Source organism: Drosophila rhopaloa, unplaced genomic scaffold (genome assembly GCF_018152115.1).
Source record: "Drosophila rhopaloa isolate 14029-0021.01 unplaced genomic scaffold, ASM1815211v1 contig_2, whole genome shotgun sequence".
Classification (NCBI taxonomy): Eukaryota; Metazoa; Arthropoda; class Insecta; order Diptera; family Drosophilidae; genus Drosophila; species Drosophila rhopaloa.
The window spans coordinates 23,947,915-23,965,810 of record NW_025335083.1 but is presented as its reverse complement, the minus strand read 5'-3'; the positions used below and the strand labels follow the sequence as shown (position 1 = coordinate 23,965,810).

The window sequence follows — 17,896 nt, the reverse complement described above, 5'->3', positions numbered from 1 at the left end:
TAAAGTAACCCTACACTGAGACGGCCACTTGAGTGCGTGTTGTATTTCATTTTGAGTGGAGGACACACTCACACATGGCAGAGAGATCATCTCTCAGGGGACTTCCCCTGAACGAAACTCATCTTTGACGGCTAAACAAGTTTTGTCACTTAATGCAGCGGCAATTAAGAGGCCATTAAGTAGACTGGCAACACGGACCCCCTTGGTAGGGAAATCCGGGCAGAAATTATGTTAAGCAGCAACGAAATTTCACTTGAGGCAGCCGCCGCCGCCGCCTCCTCTCAAATTCAATTAACTTCATGAAAATATTTGCCCGCCCACGGCTTCGCGCACAAAGGACCCAGGGACTAAACATAAATTTGTGCATGTCGATAAGGATGAAACAAAGGACAACGCTAGATAAACTTTATTAAAAGCAGCAGAAACGATAGACAGCGAGAGCAGTTGGAAACGAACGAACAGTTGTTGGGCTACAGCTGAAATGTAATTACAAAAAGCGCTTAAAGGTGAAAAATGTGTGTGTTTGCCAAACGCAGACGGAGAGCGAGGAGCGATGGAGCGATGGAAATGCCAGGACTGAGGTGGAATGCCTTTGGTTAGTAACATCATTCAGCCGGAAATTAAGTTTTCCAGATTTATTGAAAGCGGATAGTAATGAGAGCTTGCAGCGCCGGAGAGGTACGAAAAAGCCAGAGCAAACAGTGAATAGAGATGCGAGTATCACTGTTGGAAAATGTGGAATAAATCACAGGATGTATGCAGTCATAGGGAGTTAAGGGGTAATATGTGGGTATATACGTTAGGAGTACTCTACATATATACTTTAGAAATAAATGCACATATTCAATGCAATTTGTATAGCACCCTCAGGTAATTATTGAATAAACATTATATAAAGATCCCATTAAAAGGGCTGCAACCTTGCTACTCTAATCCCAAGCCATCTCCTATTTCATTAAGCCCACCAAAAGTAACTAGATCTGCTCGCAATTCGACACCCAAGGCGTGACCTTTGAACCCTTGGCATTGCCAATATGCAAATCGAATCGTGACACTGTTATCACTATGGGAAATCACCGAATCAGCATCCAGTGATTTCTATTTCAAGCCAGCAGCAGCAGATGAACGATGACATTTGTCAAATGTGTTTCAGCAAAAAAGAGACAAGAGGTTGGGGAAATAGAAGGACTGCACCTTGGACATTTGTCAATTGCTGTTGTACTTGGCTTGTGATGTTGTTGCTGCTGTTGTTGTTGTTGTTGTTGTTGTTACCACCCGGACACCAGCCTTTTGTTAAATTTGAAAAGTGGGGGAGAAAGGATGTTGTGAGCTTTGAGCCATTGTCTGATTTTGGCCATGTCCAAAGGCTTTGTGCCTGCCCCTTTTGTTCCTTTGCTCCGGTTGTCATGACTACACTCTTGTGTGCTAATTTAAATGATGAAATATACTCCAATAGTTCCGTCATGCCAACGCATAGCTGCTTATTAAAAACGCACCACAAAGTCTGCACATTTTTTTTGCTTTTGCAACCAACACCTGCCAGAAGATTCTTTTGCCGACATACAAAATATTTAATTAAGCAAAAATCTGCTGCTGTTGTATAAATATTTCAACATTTTTTTTGTTATCCCACCAGCAGCAAAGCGAAACCACACAGAAAAGCAAAACTAAAGGGAGACAGGACTTCGATAAGCTAGCCAGAAGTAAAAGCAAAAATAAGAAAGAAAAACAGGTAAAATGTGTAAACTTTCCAGCAAGAATTTTCCACACGCACAGACTGCCGGCAGTTGTTAAATAAAGCGAGTGAGTGAGAGTTGAAGTTTTTCATAATAACATGTAAAAATGCAACTGAGAGAAAATATTCAGCAAAAAACTTTGACAGAACTGGAAAACAATAGAGGGAGATGCAGTGGCAAATTTATTTGTAGATTTATAAAATCATCATAAAATAGTTATTAAATATTTAAATAGAAAAACTATATTTTTCACTGTCATGAAACTTTGCTTTTGTGTTTACCTTTAAAGTATCTCATGTATCATACTATATTTCACTGATAAAAAATAAAAATAATATCTTATGTCAGCTTATCTCTGCAGTCTTGTTATTTCTTAAATATTTCAAATAAAATTCATGAAAAAAAATTGTAATATTATTTTAACCATGTTTTCTGCAATTTCTCAGCTTTTACCTCACACAATTACCCATTTATCCTCAGCACTTAATTACGCTCATTTGGCATATATGCTCTTCGTTTGTTGTGCGTTGTGTGCGTGTGTGGGTGTGGGTGAAAGTATATGCATGTGTGTGGGTGGTAGGGAAATTTATGCATGCATACACCGTAGTGGAAAATGTAAAAGAAGTTTTGAGTAAATAAACAGCAACAGGAACACAGAGGCAAAAAGTGCTGCCGGCGATGGAATCATGCAAGCATGCACCTAAGCAAACAATCGCGTCCACATTTGGGGGCCAGAAAGAGACAGTCGTTGCGGTGGAGAAAGGGACAGAGAGAGAGTGAAGAAAGGGACAGAGATAGGGGGTCTGCAGAACTCATAATGCACAACTAACGTGCTGGGGAGTTTTGCGGGCAGCAGCAGCAAACACCAACAACAATAACAGGAAATGCATTTCGTATAGCCGCTGTTAAGAAATCGTCTGTTATCTTAGCTTATGTTGCTGTTCTCCCCGTTGTTTTTGTTTGCCGCCGTTTTTGTGTGTTTGTCCAACATCAGCATAAAAGAAATTGTGTAGCCCTGGAGCAACATCAGAACATTAAGTATCTACCACTCGACTGTGATTTACTTTGTTCATTTGATTTCGCAAGATATTGTATATCAGTTTATTACTTCTTTGGGAACCTGTATCCCAAAAATCATGATAATATGTATAGGAATATCTTAATATCATTATTAAATCAGACTAAATCTTTAATAATTTAGTAAACTTTATTCTATTTTTCAGTTAAAAAATGATCAAATTGCTATGATCATCTACTGTGATACTAAACCCAAAAACAACATACCCTATTACAGGATACCAAACACTAGAAGCATTCACAACTGCAACTACAACTTGAGCTGCTGTTTGATGCTGTTGCATTTCTGCTAATTTGCTGTTGCCCCGTTGTTTGACTTTGGGGCAGAAGGTGCTAAAAGAGACTCCAAGACTCTGCAGGTTCTCAAGCATCTTATGCCAATATGCATCATTATTAGCATGTCAACAACATACTATACACACAAGCACACACACACACACGGTGACAACAAAAATCACAACTTTCCCAAATGACGGCAACATTAAACGTGTATACAAGCAGCTGCTCAAAATGCATATGCAAATAACTTGGCCAGCTCCTCTCCCACAAGACAGACTTGTAATCAAACAACGAATAGCCGCAATTTAGGGGGGATGAGGGGGCCGACAAGCAGGTGAAGTTGTTGGGGGCAGCCTGCCGGAAAACCATCATCTAAGCAACATATGTTCAGGTAATTGAAGATGTATGTATATGTATATTTAATTGTAAATGCATGCATTTATATTTCTTTAAATTTAAAAGGGCTTTGGTAACTAAATCTGGGTTTGACAGGACTAAAATATAAGATATTTTAATCACATGGTTTGAAGCCATATTAATTGGCAGAATGTTTTTCTATTGTATCATGTACGTATGTACCTTGAAATCTTTACCAAAATTCCCTTTACAAAAAATAAGCATTAATTAACAGGATTAAGTTTTCAGACTCCTTCATAAATATGCATTATCAACATAAATTTAAAAATCCATTACCCAAATTATTTAATTTTAATTTTTTTAAACACAACAAAACTTTGCTTATCCCTCGTCAGAAAGTAAAAGTTCTTTTTCGCTGCTGGCCCCACAAATCACAGGATGTCAAACTGTGGCAGCTTGAGTACTGCAACCATTTTCCTTTTTTGCGCTTTTGCCTCTTCTATTTCCCCCCTTTTGAAAAATGGGGAAAGCGACAGGTTGGAAAGTCCTTGATGTGAACTGTGACGTCAGGCGAGGAGGGTCTGTTAAAAAATTAACTGAGCTACAGCTAGTCCTGCTCCTGTTTTAGTGCCATTTTGATTTTCCTTGTTCCCTTTTATGGGGACACCAAAAAAAAATATGCTGATCTTTATAAATTTACTAGTAAAAATAATGTTTTTGAAGTTTTCTTATCATTTTTACATTTCATATTTTATTCTAACGATCATTTTTTTTGTTACCTAAACCTAGATGAAAAACAATAAGTAATAACAATTTCTTTCCGTGTCCTTTCTTTCCCCAATATTATTGTCGTTGTTCTTATTGTTTTTGCATTGGCTCAAGAACAAACTGAACAATAATTTATAAGCTTTTAGTGCAACGCGACTTCTCGGGCAAAAACAAAAGCAACAGCCAAGTTTTTGATTTGCCGCCAGCTGATGGAGGTTGCTGTGTTGTTGCTGCTTCAACTTTCTGCTACCATTTATTTATTTATGCTGAAATGTTTAATTTTTAATGGGCCTGCAACTTGCCCGGGAAAATGGGGGTATCCTTTCAGTTGGGGGCTTCTAAAAGCTGAGGAGTTCGTAAGCCTTTTGCACAACTTTTGCCACTTAAGCTTTTGTACAAGTAAATGGGGAATAAGAGTGGGTGTTTGTGTATTTCCGTATATGAGTATTTCAGATTTGTGTTTACTGACTTTTGTTGTTGCTGTCGGTTATTTTTCCTGCGGAGTTAAATAAGCGAAGGCGCTTATAATTTAGGACTCGCTTTTTAAGCCGAGCATTAAAAAGAAAAAGTGTAAAAGTGATGTCTGTGGAAAATGATTTAAACCTGATTTTTAAATTCAACAAGCTTTAACGACGATTTTTAAGTTGAAAGGATTAAATATAGATTTTAAGAGACATTTTTAAATTATTTAGAATATTTACATTTTAGGGATTAAAATCTTATAACATTTCTGTATATCCTTACAAAAATATCAAAGTAAAAACTGAGTTTGAAGGCCAATTTTAATTTTTAACTTTAAATTTTGCAAGTAATAAAGAAACACAAAATTAGAGAATTTCACATTCGGTACTTTTTTTGGTATTATTTTCCAAAGGCAATGCTTCTGGTAAATTTTTTACACATTGTTTTTTGTTTTTATTTGTTTGCCTTTGTATTTGCGCGCCTTGAGTTTGTTCTTCTGCGTCTTCGCCTCCTGCTTATTGTTGTTTTTTGTTTGCTTAGATGTCGGGAGGGAAAACAGGAGGGAAAATAAGACGAAGGGGAGTCAGAACAACAACAACAGCTTCCTGGAGCGGAAGCTGCCCGGTTGCCAATTATTTAAATGCTGGTATTTACCTACCAACACGGCGGATGTGGGCCAACTCAGAGGAGAAAAAAAAGGAGAGTGAGTCGGGGAACGAAAGCGGGCTTCTGGCAGCATAAATCATTATCACATTTATGTAATATGCACAACGGGCCAAGATTTCGGGTGTTCTGGGAGTGCAAAGAAAGCCAGCTCCGACAGACTGAAGAGCAGCCAAATATTTGCCCGAAATGGAACCCGAGGGCAGCAATAAAAACCGCAATAAACCAACAGGGATTATGGTCCGTAATGTGAGGATTTTCAACAACCTCCGGGAAACTCATACGATATCCCTTCCCTCTTCGATGACTTTTGGTTTTTATTGTTTCCGTTATTACAGCGACAGCAAAAGGAAAAAATGCACAAGAAATCAAAAAATCAAATAAATTATTCAAAATGTTGTTTGGGCCATACACGCATATTAATAGAAGAGAAACATATTGCTTATCCGAAGCAGAATACCCAGATGAACCCTCAAGAACCTTTGCGTCCCTTCCCATCTGGAGTCAATCCCGTTGGGCGAAGCATTTGATTAGGCAAAACAAGAAACGAGAAACCGCAGGCGACTCCCCTGCTGAGAGCCCTCGAATTAAGGCGGCCACAGTGGGTTAAATATGAGCAAAATATTTAGGGTACATCACGTATCATATTAGAAGATTATGTGAGTTGGAATTTTTTAAATATTATATTTAGAGATTTTTTTCTGAACGTTAGAACGATAGTTGCATGTTTGAGAGTACTTGTATTGGAACACTTAGATAAATTAGTGAATTTCACTTTAAAGAAATGTTAACAATACATTTTACATTACATTTTAAAAATGTAAAAATGTTAAACTGAACTTTTAATCATTAAATTTTGATACTCATCTTTGATGTTGCGACTCAAAATAATTGGCTTTGTTGAATAAGAATATTTAATTCAATTTGTATAATTTAATAGCTTTCAATATACAAATCTAAAGTCCGTTGCTTATCATGTCATTGAACCTATTTCAATATTTGTATTATATTGTATAATATTACCCAACGAACCACTGTTTTCTGGAGCCAAATGGCTCTAGTCTAGTCTGGAGCATTTTCATCTCGCATTTTCAATGTCAAATTTATGCCAGGGCACGCCAAGTCGAGTCTGGCGGAGTCGCTAATGAGCCAAATCGCCCGAAGGTGCCAGGGAAAATGCCCAGACGCAGACAGTCTGTTCCATCTTGGTTTTGGTTTGGCTTTGGCTTTGGTCTTGGATCCGGGATTCTTTTTTCGCACATTGTACGCATATTGTTAATTTGGCGCCACAGGGTACGAAATTCCCAGACCACCGAGCCCTTCTCCCCTTTTCGCTAGATCAACTTTTCCATTGTCTGAAGGGGTTTCCAGGGGTTCTCTGCCCCATTTTTGTGCGACTTTTGCGCTGTTAATTAAATTCGACATTCAAGTCTCATGTGTATGTGTGTGCTTTTTATGGCGGAGGGGGAAAAACCACTTTCCGCCAAAGGGAATTTGGGATCCAAGTTTCCTCTCACACACTTTGCTTATCAGCAAAATATGCATTTGTGATAAAAAAAAAAAAGTAAAGAAACTGGCACAAAAACGTCGCCAGTTCGCCTCGGCTCTTATCAATAATTTCATAAATGAAAAACACTGAAATCCTTTTAAAGGTCCTCCACCAGCATATTTACAATCCAGTCCCCAGTCATAAATATATATGAGAGGTGCACGCAAAAAAAGGGACACATATGGCTGGGAAAAAGAGGGGACTATCAATGTCATATTTTTTACACAGCTTTTTTATCAACTCTTTTATAGTTTATATCTTTGTTTTCTATCTCGCCTTCCTTTTTGGCTCCATTTATGCGGATGGGAAAGGGTCTGGGCCTGAGTGCTTTATTGAGGAATTGCATTGGCCAAGAGAACCTTTAACCGGCTTGTGATGTAACCAAAAATTGAACTCCACCTTATCCTACACGCAAAATCTTTTATGAAGTCAGCTAAGAGCTATGCTAATCCAAAATCTGCATTATAATGTGAGATCATTTGTCAAAAGATGAAGTGATAAAGATGATGTATGGTGAATACTCTGCATAATGAAGGTGGGGATGGTAGGAGTTGGCAGTTTAGTTACTCTATAGATGATAAAGACATCTTAATTTTTTAAAGAAGATTAATTGGAAGAGTAAATATGTGCCACATCTCTTTCGAAACAGAATTTGAAGTTCCCTTTAATAAAACGCATCGATAAGCGGATGTAATGCCACTCCCTCACTTATCAAAATATGTTTCATGTTTCTAACCCTCACAAATATCTAGTGCAACCCCAGAAAACTGCCAAGTCATCTCACCCTTAAAAAAATTAAAAATAATCCCATCACAACTGTCATTATCACCTGCCCGAAGTTCATTTCATATCGAAACCAATATGCCCAACACTTAACTTTAATAGAGTATGTATTGTGACAACTAAATAATAGATGGTAAAAATGTCGGCGTGGAAAAAAACTTTAAAACCAAATCCAATTAATCATTCGGCCTAATCCCTTAATTGTATTTTATTTAGATTTTAATTTGCTATTTCATAAGCCGATTTGAACAATTTCACAGTTCGCATTGTGCGGATAACGAAACCCGAAACCGAATCAAAAACAAGAATAATATTCATATGGAAGATGTAAAACCACCATAGTTCATAATTTGTCAATTTTTCTTGCGGCTCCAAATTAATTACATTTGTCATGCCCATTGACATTTCGACAAGTTTTCTATTAATTATTTTTGATAGATGTTGGAGCGGTTAAAAATACAGTCCAGCCAACGAAAAGCTCTAGGAAATGTGTCAATGGCTGGTCTGATTTATGACTGCGACACAGTTTCCAAAAACCGAAATGCTCCACATTAAATATTGGAATTTGTAGGCCAGCTAAGATCTCTTCGCCAGATCGTTATGGATTTTTTGCTTACCTAGAAAGAGAAGAGAAAGAGAAAATTTATTAGTGAATCATGCGGTGAATGGAAAATGAGGTAGTAGCCCTGGTGATTTCGGGGAAATCTTGAAGAGACAGAGAAAAACAGAGAAAAACAGTAGCCCCCGAAACTGAAAACCAGACTCAAACCAGAGCCATAAACAATTGCACATAAAGCCCGTTTATGGGACGGACTGTCGCATGTGCAGCATAAATTATGTTTTGTCGTTTTGACATCCCTGACAGATATGCATCTATGCTATAACCCCCGGATCCGAGCAGCCAGCTGCCTGCCTTCTTCCCAATCCAAATCCAACAAAGAGATCATTATCGGACAGGGTAAGGGTCGCCTTGGCGCGACACAAAAACGCACAGAAAAAATGCTCACAGATGTCGTTTATTGAATATCGATTTACGCCGACTTCGTTAGAGAGCAACGCATGTTAAATGTAAATATGAATAAATGAGCTGAAAAACGGCAGCAGAAATAACCGTCCGACTATGATCATAAATAAAGCCAGCCGACTTGAGTGGCCACTAATAAAAGCGGACTCAAAAGCGGAGGCTCTCAATGTCACATGTTGCATGTCCTGCAGCCAGAGGATGGAATCCGAGTTCGAATCCCAGGGCCACTCGAAGCGCGAAACTCAACACTGACCAAGGGGATTGGGAAAAGATGGTGGGATGGCAGATTGAATGGAGTCGAAGAGGAAATGCCCTTAAAATGGGTATTTCACAGAAATTTCTAATGGATTGTGTATTGTGATTTCCAATTCAATGGTTTTGGTAATACTTTCCGAACAAAAGAGACCATTTTCAGATATGTACAAAACCAATAAGCTAATGTTTTATTGCCTTACTAATTTAATAGATTTTTGTAAAAGGGAGCTTTCTAATAGTTGACTTTAATGGTAAATGCTTTTAAGTAATTAGAATGAAAATAATTATTTTAATTTCAAATGTTTTCATAGAGTTGTGTTTAGCTTTAAAAATATCTAAATATTTCTATAACTTTGCCTATCTTCCTTCAAACTTTCCTGACTTTCCTGATACCCTTTATTTAGGGTATCCATTTAGCGATGAAACACAAAGCGAAAAAATAAACAGCCTCAGCGGCCCTGGGCAAGATTTCCAAGGCGGATAAGCAAAAGGCAGGACAACGGCGAGACTTGAACCAAAAATAAAAAAGCAAAATATATGTAGCAGGAGAAGAAAGAAGGGTTGCCGTCTCTGCGATGATTGATTTCATGCCAAAGTTGATTTCAATCAGCAATGTTTATGCAGTTTTTTGCCCCTCGCCGCTTTTTTCTGTCGTCGTCCGTGGACTTTAGTCGCTTGGGGGTTGGCTTTTGACAAGAATTATGACACTAGCCATATTTGGAGCCAGTCATTTCGCAGAGCCGGTGGAAAGAGGGCACGGGGGCGGGGCAACTGTCGTTTAATTGCCAAAAGCGCATAATTATAAGGCGTACCAAACGGAGCGACAAGAAGCGTTCACTGAACCTCCGAAGTCGAAGTCGAAGTCGGAGCCCCAAGCCATGAAAAAAGGAAATCAAAAAGCTAATAGGCTTTTTGGCACTGGCCCATTGTCCAAAAACTCGAGTACCAGCAGCTTAAGCGACACAAGACGAAAACGAAAACGAAACAACGTTAATCAAGGGCCATGAAATCGCATTGAAAGAGAAAACAACACAAAAAGCGAGGAAAACACCAGCGAAATAAGCAGAGGCAAATCAACAGATTCTAAGCGTTATTATTGGAGTCCGCAGAGCAGACTTAATGATGATACAAATTGCTGTTATTAAAGACCGAGCGGAAGGAGATACTTTTTAAATGAAATGAGATGCTGCTTGTGGATAAAGTTGAGCAGGGGAATTATCAAGGAATCACTCTTTCACAGAGATTAAATAGCACTTAGCTTATTGCTAAAATTGTATCACCGTTTAGGGTTTACAAATATGAAGGGATCATAAATAATTAAAATGTATTAAACAACTTTTAAGTTTTGTGATGGCTTATTGTTAATTTATGCCTTTCATAAAACATTTAAGACACAATAGTGTATGTCCTTAAACGCAATTCTTTTAATATTAAATCATAAAAAATATATTTAAAGAATTTAAATTTCTGCAAAAACAAATTCCAAAGAATAAAAAAAAAATGTCTGCCAAAGACACCAAATAAAATTACAGAAAAGCAAAAATAAAACTTGATGAAATTTCAACCAGCTTGGTCTACCCTTGAGCTGATTTTGGGGCGCAAAAAGCCATTAAAACGAACCCTTATTATCCTCAACTAATGTCCAGCATTGTGCCCTTGCCCCTGGCAAACTGATTTAAGCTTCTTTGGCACACACAACATTTAATAAGCGTTAAAAGTAAATGTCATTAGAGAGCAGCCAGAAAAGGCGTCTTCTCCTTTTCCGTTGCCACCATCACCATTCTGCGCTGACACTTGATGAGCTGTCATAACATTAGATCATGAAGGTCCACCGCCCACCTCCGCCCACTGCCGCCCATCCCTCCCACTCTATGGTCCCTCATTAGTCTTGGCAGCAACTGTTTACTCAGCTTATTATGATAAACATTAGGAGTCCAGTGTTGGCAGGCCAAGACTTTAACGCACTTTAACTTGGTTTTACCCCAAAAGAAAAGCGCTCTAATTGATTGATTGATGGGGCGAATTGGGTGATTGACTGGCCATATGCCAAAGTCAAAGGTGTCAAAGAGAGTTTTTTCTGCTTTTTAAATAAACAGATGAAATATTTATTTGACTTGGTGAAATATTTCCCGCTTTTTTCGGAATATTTTTGTTTAATATCTGGAGCAGCTGTCATCGCGAGGGGAAATTCGATGCGCTTAATGAAAGCGACACTTGAAGATTGGCTGGGAAATGCACATGGGGGGAAAATGAAAATGGTACTCTCTGGTCTGACTAATCAAAAAATTATGAGACGATTTGTTACAGAAAACCATTGAGTCTAATGAGTGAGATTGTGGCGGCCAAAGGAAATCTTCCAAGAATGAGAACTTGATTAAGATGTGGGCTCTCACAAAGCCTAAGGAGCGTGAATGATTTTGGAATGGAATAAAGGGGATTTAATGGGGAGTATATGTACATATATCCCCCATATCTAAAAGGCTTTGCCCCTGCATCTTAAGCCTCGGTCTCTGATTGCCAGCTTGTAGTTAGTGTTGCAGTTTTTCTCTCTCACAAATGACTTCCGCTACAGACACAAATTATAATGTAAATCGATGCAACATGAACATGAAATATAATTGAATTGAAAATGTTGCCACACAGGAGCAACAGCAACAACTGACAGGCAACAGCAGCAGCAGCAGCAAGCAAAGGGCAAAATGCTAATAAATGCAAACAAAAAATGCAAGTCGCGGCAGCAGCAACTCCAAACAACACAAAGCAGCAACATCGGCAGAGACAACAGCAACATCAGCAGAGACAACAGCAACATGAGGCACTGAGACAACGACAACGTCATGTAACTTGTAACCGGGCATCAAATATGGCCAGTCGAAGGGGGAAAAGAATGTTACTTGGGCGGCAATATATCATCAAAGTGGATAGTCGACGGATCGGATCATCAGCGAGGAGGAAAAAGATACAACCCCCGGCAGCAACATCAAATCAATGCAATTTCCATTTGTAAATGACCAAAATGAGCAACAAACAAACGAATGTTTAGTCTTGTTGTCAGGTTTTTCTTGGCTTTTGCTCATGGGGACCACCTGGAGGAGCAACTGATAGAGTTCTTAGAGATCTGCCCTCCCCTTTCCAAGCTCTGACATTCCATTTTCGCTATAATTAATAAACACATGGCAAAACAATTTATCAGTGGCTGCTGGCGCCCGAGTCATGGCAAATCGATTAAGCAATCTCCAGCTAAGCAACAACAAAAAAAAAGGGAAAGAAAATGAATTAAAAATTACAACAAAAAAGCGCGCAGTAAAACCGCGACTCATGTGAGTGCAGAAATATGAAAAACGACGCCGGCTTCAATGATGCATGTTGCCAAAGGGCAGCAGCAACTTCAAGACTTGCCCCCCAGCAACTAGAAGGAGGGGAAAAAACTTGTCTGCTCTTTGGGCAGATTTGTTTGCTTTTGCTTTACTTTGGCGGCAGCAAGAGGAGAAAAAAATTTCAATTTAAAAATTATTGCTGCACTTTGCTTGTTGCACGGCAGCAGCAACATGTGCCTCCTCCTGCAGTTCCAGTCCCCCCGAAAAACATGTTGATTATTTTAAAAGGCAACAAGAAAAATGGCTTTTCGAGGAGCAACATAATTTGTTGTCCAAAGTTCCTGTGTTCACCTTCGCGAGTGGCAGCCTAAAAGTTTAATTTCGCATTTCGCATTTGGCATTTGGCTCATTTGCATTTTACTGTCAAATTAATCCAATTTAACACAAGATCCGCGACTGGGGGAATTTCAATCCATTTCAGAGGGCTACGCAAAATGCGGCCTGCCAAAACGAACAACATAATTACCGTTAAGAATTGCGAGCAGCAACATTGGCAACAGCAACAGCAGCAGCAGCAACAGCAGCAGCAGCAACAGCAGCAGCAGCAACAGCAGCAGCAGCAACTACAAAAGACATGCCCCGGACAGGCAGCAAAACACAGAACGTTTTGGGCTCCTTAATTGCCATTGGGAGACTCCATTTGGCATGGCCAAGAAGTCCGAGGAGTCCGAGGAGTCCGCCAAGTTCCAAGGCAGCTGCCCAAGTGGCCAAGAGCACGACTTTCAGCCCAAGCTCCTCGCATTAGCAATATGGGAAACGAATCGGGCTGCTAGTTGCTGCTTGCTGCTTGCTGACCACAGCAACATTGCGGCATGTGCAACGTGTTGCTGCCTGCTCCCTGTTGCACGTATCGATCGCATTCCGCGTTCCTAATTCGCTAGCATTTTACCAAAGCTTCTTTACCATATTCAGCTGGGGATCGGGAAAAGGGGGAAAAGCAAGGCAGCAGATAGCGCGACTTGACTTGACTTGACTGTCGCAAATCAGATACAAGAAAAGTGCTCGCGAACGGGGCGAAGAGTCGAGGAGTCGGGAGAGACAATGCTGGACCCTGTGTTTAGCATATGCAGATGGGTCCGGGTCTGGGTCTCCAGCTCCATCTAAGCACTCAGAAAAATAAGGGATTCTTAGTACGCATCATTTAAGGAATATATATAACTTCAAGGTAGAAGAGTGTGGAAAGCAATGATTAATGTTTCTCTTAAAATGATCAAAATAAGTCTTGATTATAATGATCTATGATCAAAAGATTGATCTAAAGAGTGATTAAAGCATTATAATATAAAAGAAAAAGATACACAAAATAAACATGAAAAAACTGTTGCCAAAAAGAAGTTCTTATAATTAATCAATTGATCAGTGTTGATTCTCTTTTGATTTTGGATTATTTGAACAGTGTTTAGTCTCATAGTAATCATAAATAACTTATTTATTTAACACAACTTTATCTGAGTACAATCAACCATATTGTTCTAAATTATTAACATCAGGAAATATATTTTCTATTGAATTCAAAAATACACTTGCAGTCGTAATAAAAGTATTTCCTAATCTTTAAGTAGTTCTATGTTATATTCTCAAAATGTAGTACTTCGAATGGGTTGATTTATTCTTCTGCTAGCTAGACTTTTCTCTCAGTATATAATTTCTTGTGTCTCCCTGGTTACGCACGCTGGATTTGCAGCTTAAAATATTTGCATACGTTAGCTCCCCACCACTCCCCCCTTCCCTCACATCTCGCACTCTTTCCGCAGGTACGAAATATATTAAATTTAAAACGGACCTCGAAACGAAACGAAAATATGTTAAACGCGTGACTAATGTGAGAACGTTCCATGAGATACATTTGGTTCGTTAGCCTTGGCTCTCAGTGCTGATCAATGATCAAAGACCGACAACAACGGCATTGGGAACTCTGGAGCCGAAGTTGGCTAATTAGCTATGCAAACTATGAGATACACAACACAAGATACCATGTATCTCAAAATGCCTCGAGCCTCATGCGTGCAATTCGCGGCGTTTTTTTTCGGCTTAGCGAAAGAAAGTTTAACTCGATTTACTTCCAATTAGCTGCCATTTTCGGCTATTTGTGTCTGTATCTGTGTGGGCGCCAAATTTGTAGCTCAAAATTGCACAGATACGGATACGACGAGCTAAGGAACGAACTCCAGCTCTCCAACTCCAACTCTAAATCCCAAACAGTCTGTAATTTGACTAAAGACTGAAATTTGAATGATCGCTTTGGCTAAGTGGAGTCTGCAGTCTGGAGTTTAGAGTTTGGAGTTTGCAGTTTGGAGTTTGGGGTCTCGAAGAGGAAGTATCTCTTTGAGAGCATGCGAATTAATGCGATTTGGGGCTGGTCGAATGCGTTCGTTTAGCGATCACTTAAGTGCCTTGGAAACAAAGTTTATAATAGCGGTCTCTCTGAACTGCATGTTAATGGCTGTTTGGGTTGAAAACATATGTAGAGGAAGTATGTGATGAAAACGTTTACTATTTATCATAATAAAATACCTAGGATCCTCCACTTGCTTGCCGGGGAAATACAGGTTTCTAAGTAACAGTTGCAGGAACCATTACCATTCTTGCATCTATTCAAAAGATCTTAAGACCCTGCCAGCATGAGTTCATCCTGGACCGAAATCCTCAAATATCTTATCCAATTCAGTTTCCTTTCCCATTTCCCTTGGCATATGTTTTTTTCCCTGCTTTGCTTTTCAGCCAATCTTCGAGTAAATACTGTGCCCCGATTGTCCCTGCGGCCAAGTGACACCTGCATAGCTCTACCTAAGCCGAAACCTACTTAAGATACTTTAGATACTTCGGATACTTGGCCTGCCCACGAGTGCAGTTATCTATCCATCGACTGGCCGCCTACCTACTCCTCTGAATCTGTCGCCGTGGAGAACCTTTTCGGCCTCTTTTCCTGGACTATTTGCTTTTCAATGCTGCTTCGATTCGTGTTCTCCTTTTGTTCGGTTCGTTTTTATTGTTTTTCTTTTTTTTTCGGGGAAAATTTATGACTTGCTCATGCGGGGAATGCGTTTTCTTGTTTTTCCACCATTGTTTGACTTGGCTCGGCTCGGTTTTCTTTTCTTCGAGCTGTGAGATGATGATGCCGCCGCTGCACCATAGGAATTCTCTACCTACGCAGTAATATCCACTGAGAAAACAGATTTTCCACTCCTTTTGACCTTGTCTTGGCGGCCATTTTCCAGGCGAGCGAGCAGTGAAATAGATTTTCCCGCCACAATTAGGCAACTTCTTGGTCTCGCATTAAATGAAATTGCAAATGGAAATTGTTGCCACACTGCAGAGTCCTTCAAAAAAGGGAGAGATAATCATAAAAATTGTAGGCGGGGAATTGTTAAATTTTATTGCCAAAACTTTTGCCCAACCGAATTTAATTTGTTGAAAAAGAAAAAAAAAACATCAAAAGCAGCTGGTTTTGGCCAAGGAGAAGGAGTACAACAAAAACAATATATATAATCATAAATACTTTTCGGGGGGGATTTAGGTGTGCGTTTTGTGTGTGGGTTTCTACCTGCTGGGATTAGACCTGCCAATGCGAAATTATACAACTTTTATGTCTGGTCTTTGTTTCTGTTACTTATTGCTTTTCCAAGTCTTTCCTTTCCTTTACTTTCCTTGTGTTTGTGTGGGAGAGCGTGAAAATTCGCTAAGCCAAGTTAAGGCAACTTCTTTATTGGCAATTCTTTTGTACGGTTTCGGTTTCCCCTACGCATTTCGGGTCTTGACCTGCAACTGCATCTGTATCTCCGCAGCTAATAGAGATACGTAAGTGCGGCCTTGTGAGTGCAGAAATTTAATTTATACATTAACCCTTTGGGGCATCGTGTCACACGATTTGCATTGCATGTTGTCACGTCATGCTGTCAACAGTCAGCCAACAGCAACAGCAACAGCCAACAGCAACAGCAACATCGACAGCAGCAACACAAAATGTCGCGCGCAAGTTTGCACCTTGAATGAGATACTCCTCCCGACTGCCAATTCTTTGCAAAAAAAAGAGGAAAAAAGAGGAAAAGATATTTTCCTGCCTTCTGGCTACTGTGAGTAATTAAGCCGCATGCCTTTTTCCAGTCGTTGTCCCTTTGGGCCAGCTTCAAAAAAGGCAAGCCGACTTCATCGTCGTCCTCCTTTCCTCGCCCAATTAAAGCTCTATAAAAATCACTTAAGGGCCGCATTTGACAATCAACTTTAATAATAACACAAAAAACGACGCTGCCCCCTTTTACCCACTCAACCTTGACCCCACACTCGGGATATTTCCACAAAACATGGCCAAAGTCAGTGGCGGCGAGTTCAGGGGGGTCGGGGTCGCTTGGCGAACAAGTTGCGATAACAACAACAGCAGAAAAGGGCGCAAAAAAATTATGAAAAATTAATTTCTGCCCGACGGCAGATTTTCGCTTTTTTTCGTGTTTTTTTTCCCCCTGCGTTTTTGTGTGTGGGGCAGACAGACAGAAAATTGATGCCGGTTCGAGGGGATGTGGCAGATATTGCAATGGGGTTTATGCGTTATGCGTTGGCTGATAAAGGATTTGCTAATAAAAACGAATGGCAAGCAGATAAAGTCGCCGATGAGTAGGATTTGTTGGTGAAAGCGAAAGAGATTGCTTGGATTGGTTATTTTATGAGCACTAAATTTAATAAGAATGTTTACCGATTTGACCTTTAATATAATTTTGAATTTTTGGTTCAAAGAACCCCCTTTTTACTTATTATCTCTAGTGTGGGCATTAAAATTGTTGTGATTGCCAAATTCTTCAAAAGTATTAGCTTTGAAATAGATCCTAACAAACCGTCATTCAGGATATTTGATTTTGGGCAACTGCTCTAAATATCTTTCAGTGATATTGGGTGTTAACTATTCTTCTTGATTTCCCTCCGACGCATAAACATGATTATCACACATTCCATAGACACAAATTCTCCCATCATTGCAATGGGATGCTTTTTTACCCTCACTTAGTTGCAATTGCTGCTGTTCATGGCCGTTCCATGTGCTTTGCTCTTTTGTGCGGATGTTTTACAATGTGCTCCACTGTGTTGTGGTAACGATGACGATTGCTGTCGATTGCAACATCAACAACGAGCAACAACCAACAACATCCAACAGCAGCAGCGGTGGCAACTTTGGCCTGCAGCCTGCAAAACCTTCGATTTGTTGGTCTGTCATCATGCCTCATCATTGTCAGCCGTCTCATCCTGGCAGCCCGGCATGTGCAACGTTTTCATCATCATTATTTTATGTTGCAGAAGGCAACCCCAAAGGCCTTTCGTTCCCATGTTCTCTTCAATTTCTTTTTTGTTATGCATTATTGAATTTTTGTTTATAAGACAGCGACATGTTTGGGTGTCTGCTTGTCGGCAATTATTATGCCTTCGCCTGAGAATGTTTACAAAAAGGCTGGGCTATAATGTTTATAACCCGAAAGGAAGAGGGGGGCTCCCGCAACGATATCCGTTGAGATCGATCAAATGAAGTTATCACCCGGCGAGGCAATTGGCAATTGTCACAGGAACCGAATCACAGCCAATT

At 39.7% G+C, this 17,896-nt stretch overlaps 1 protein-coding gene across 1 annotated transcript in view; it reads right to left on the bottom strand.

The window, feature by feature from the left end:
* LOC108037401 (roundabout homolog 2) overlaps nt 1-17,896 on the bottom strand; it is a 44,114-nt gene that overhangs the window by 18,400 nt on the left and 7,818 nt on the right.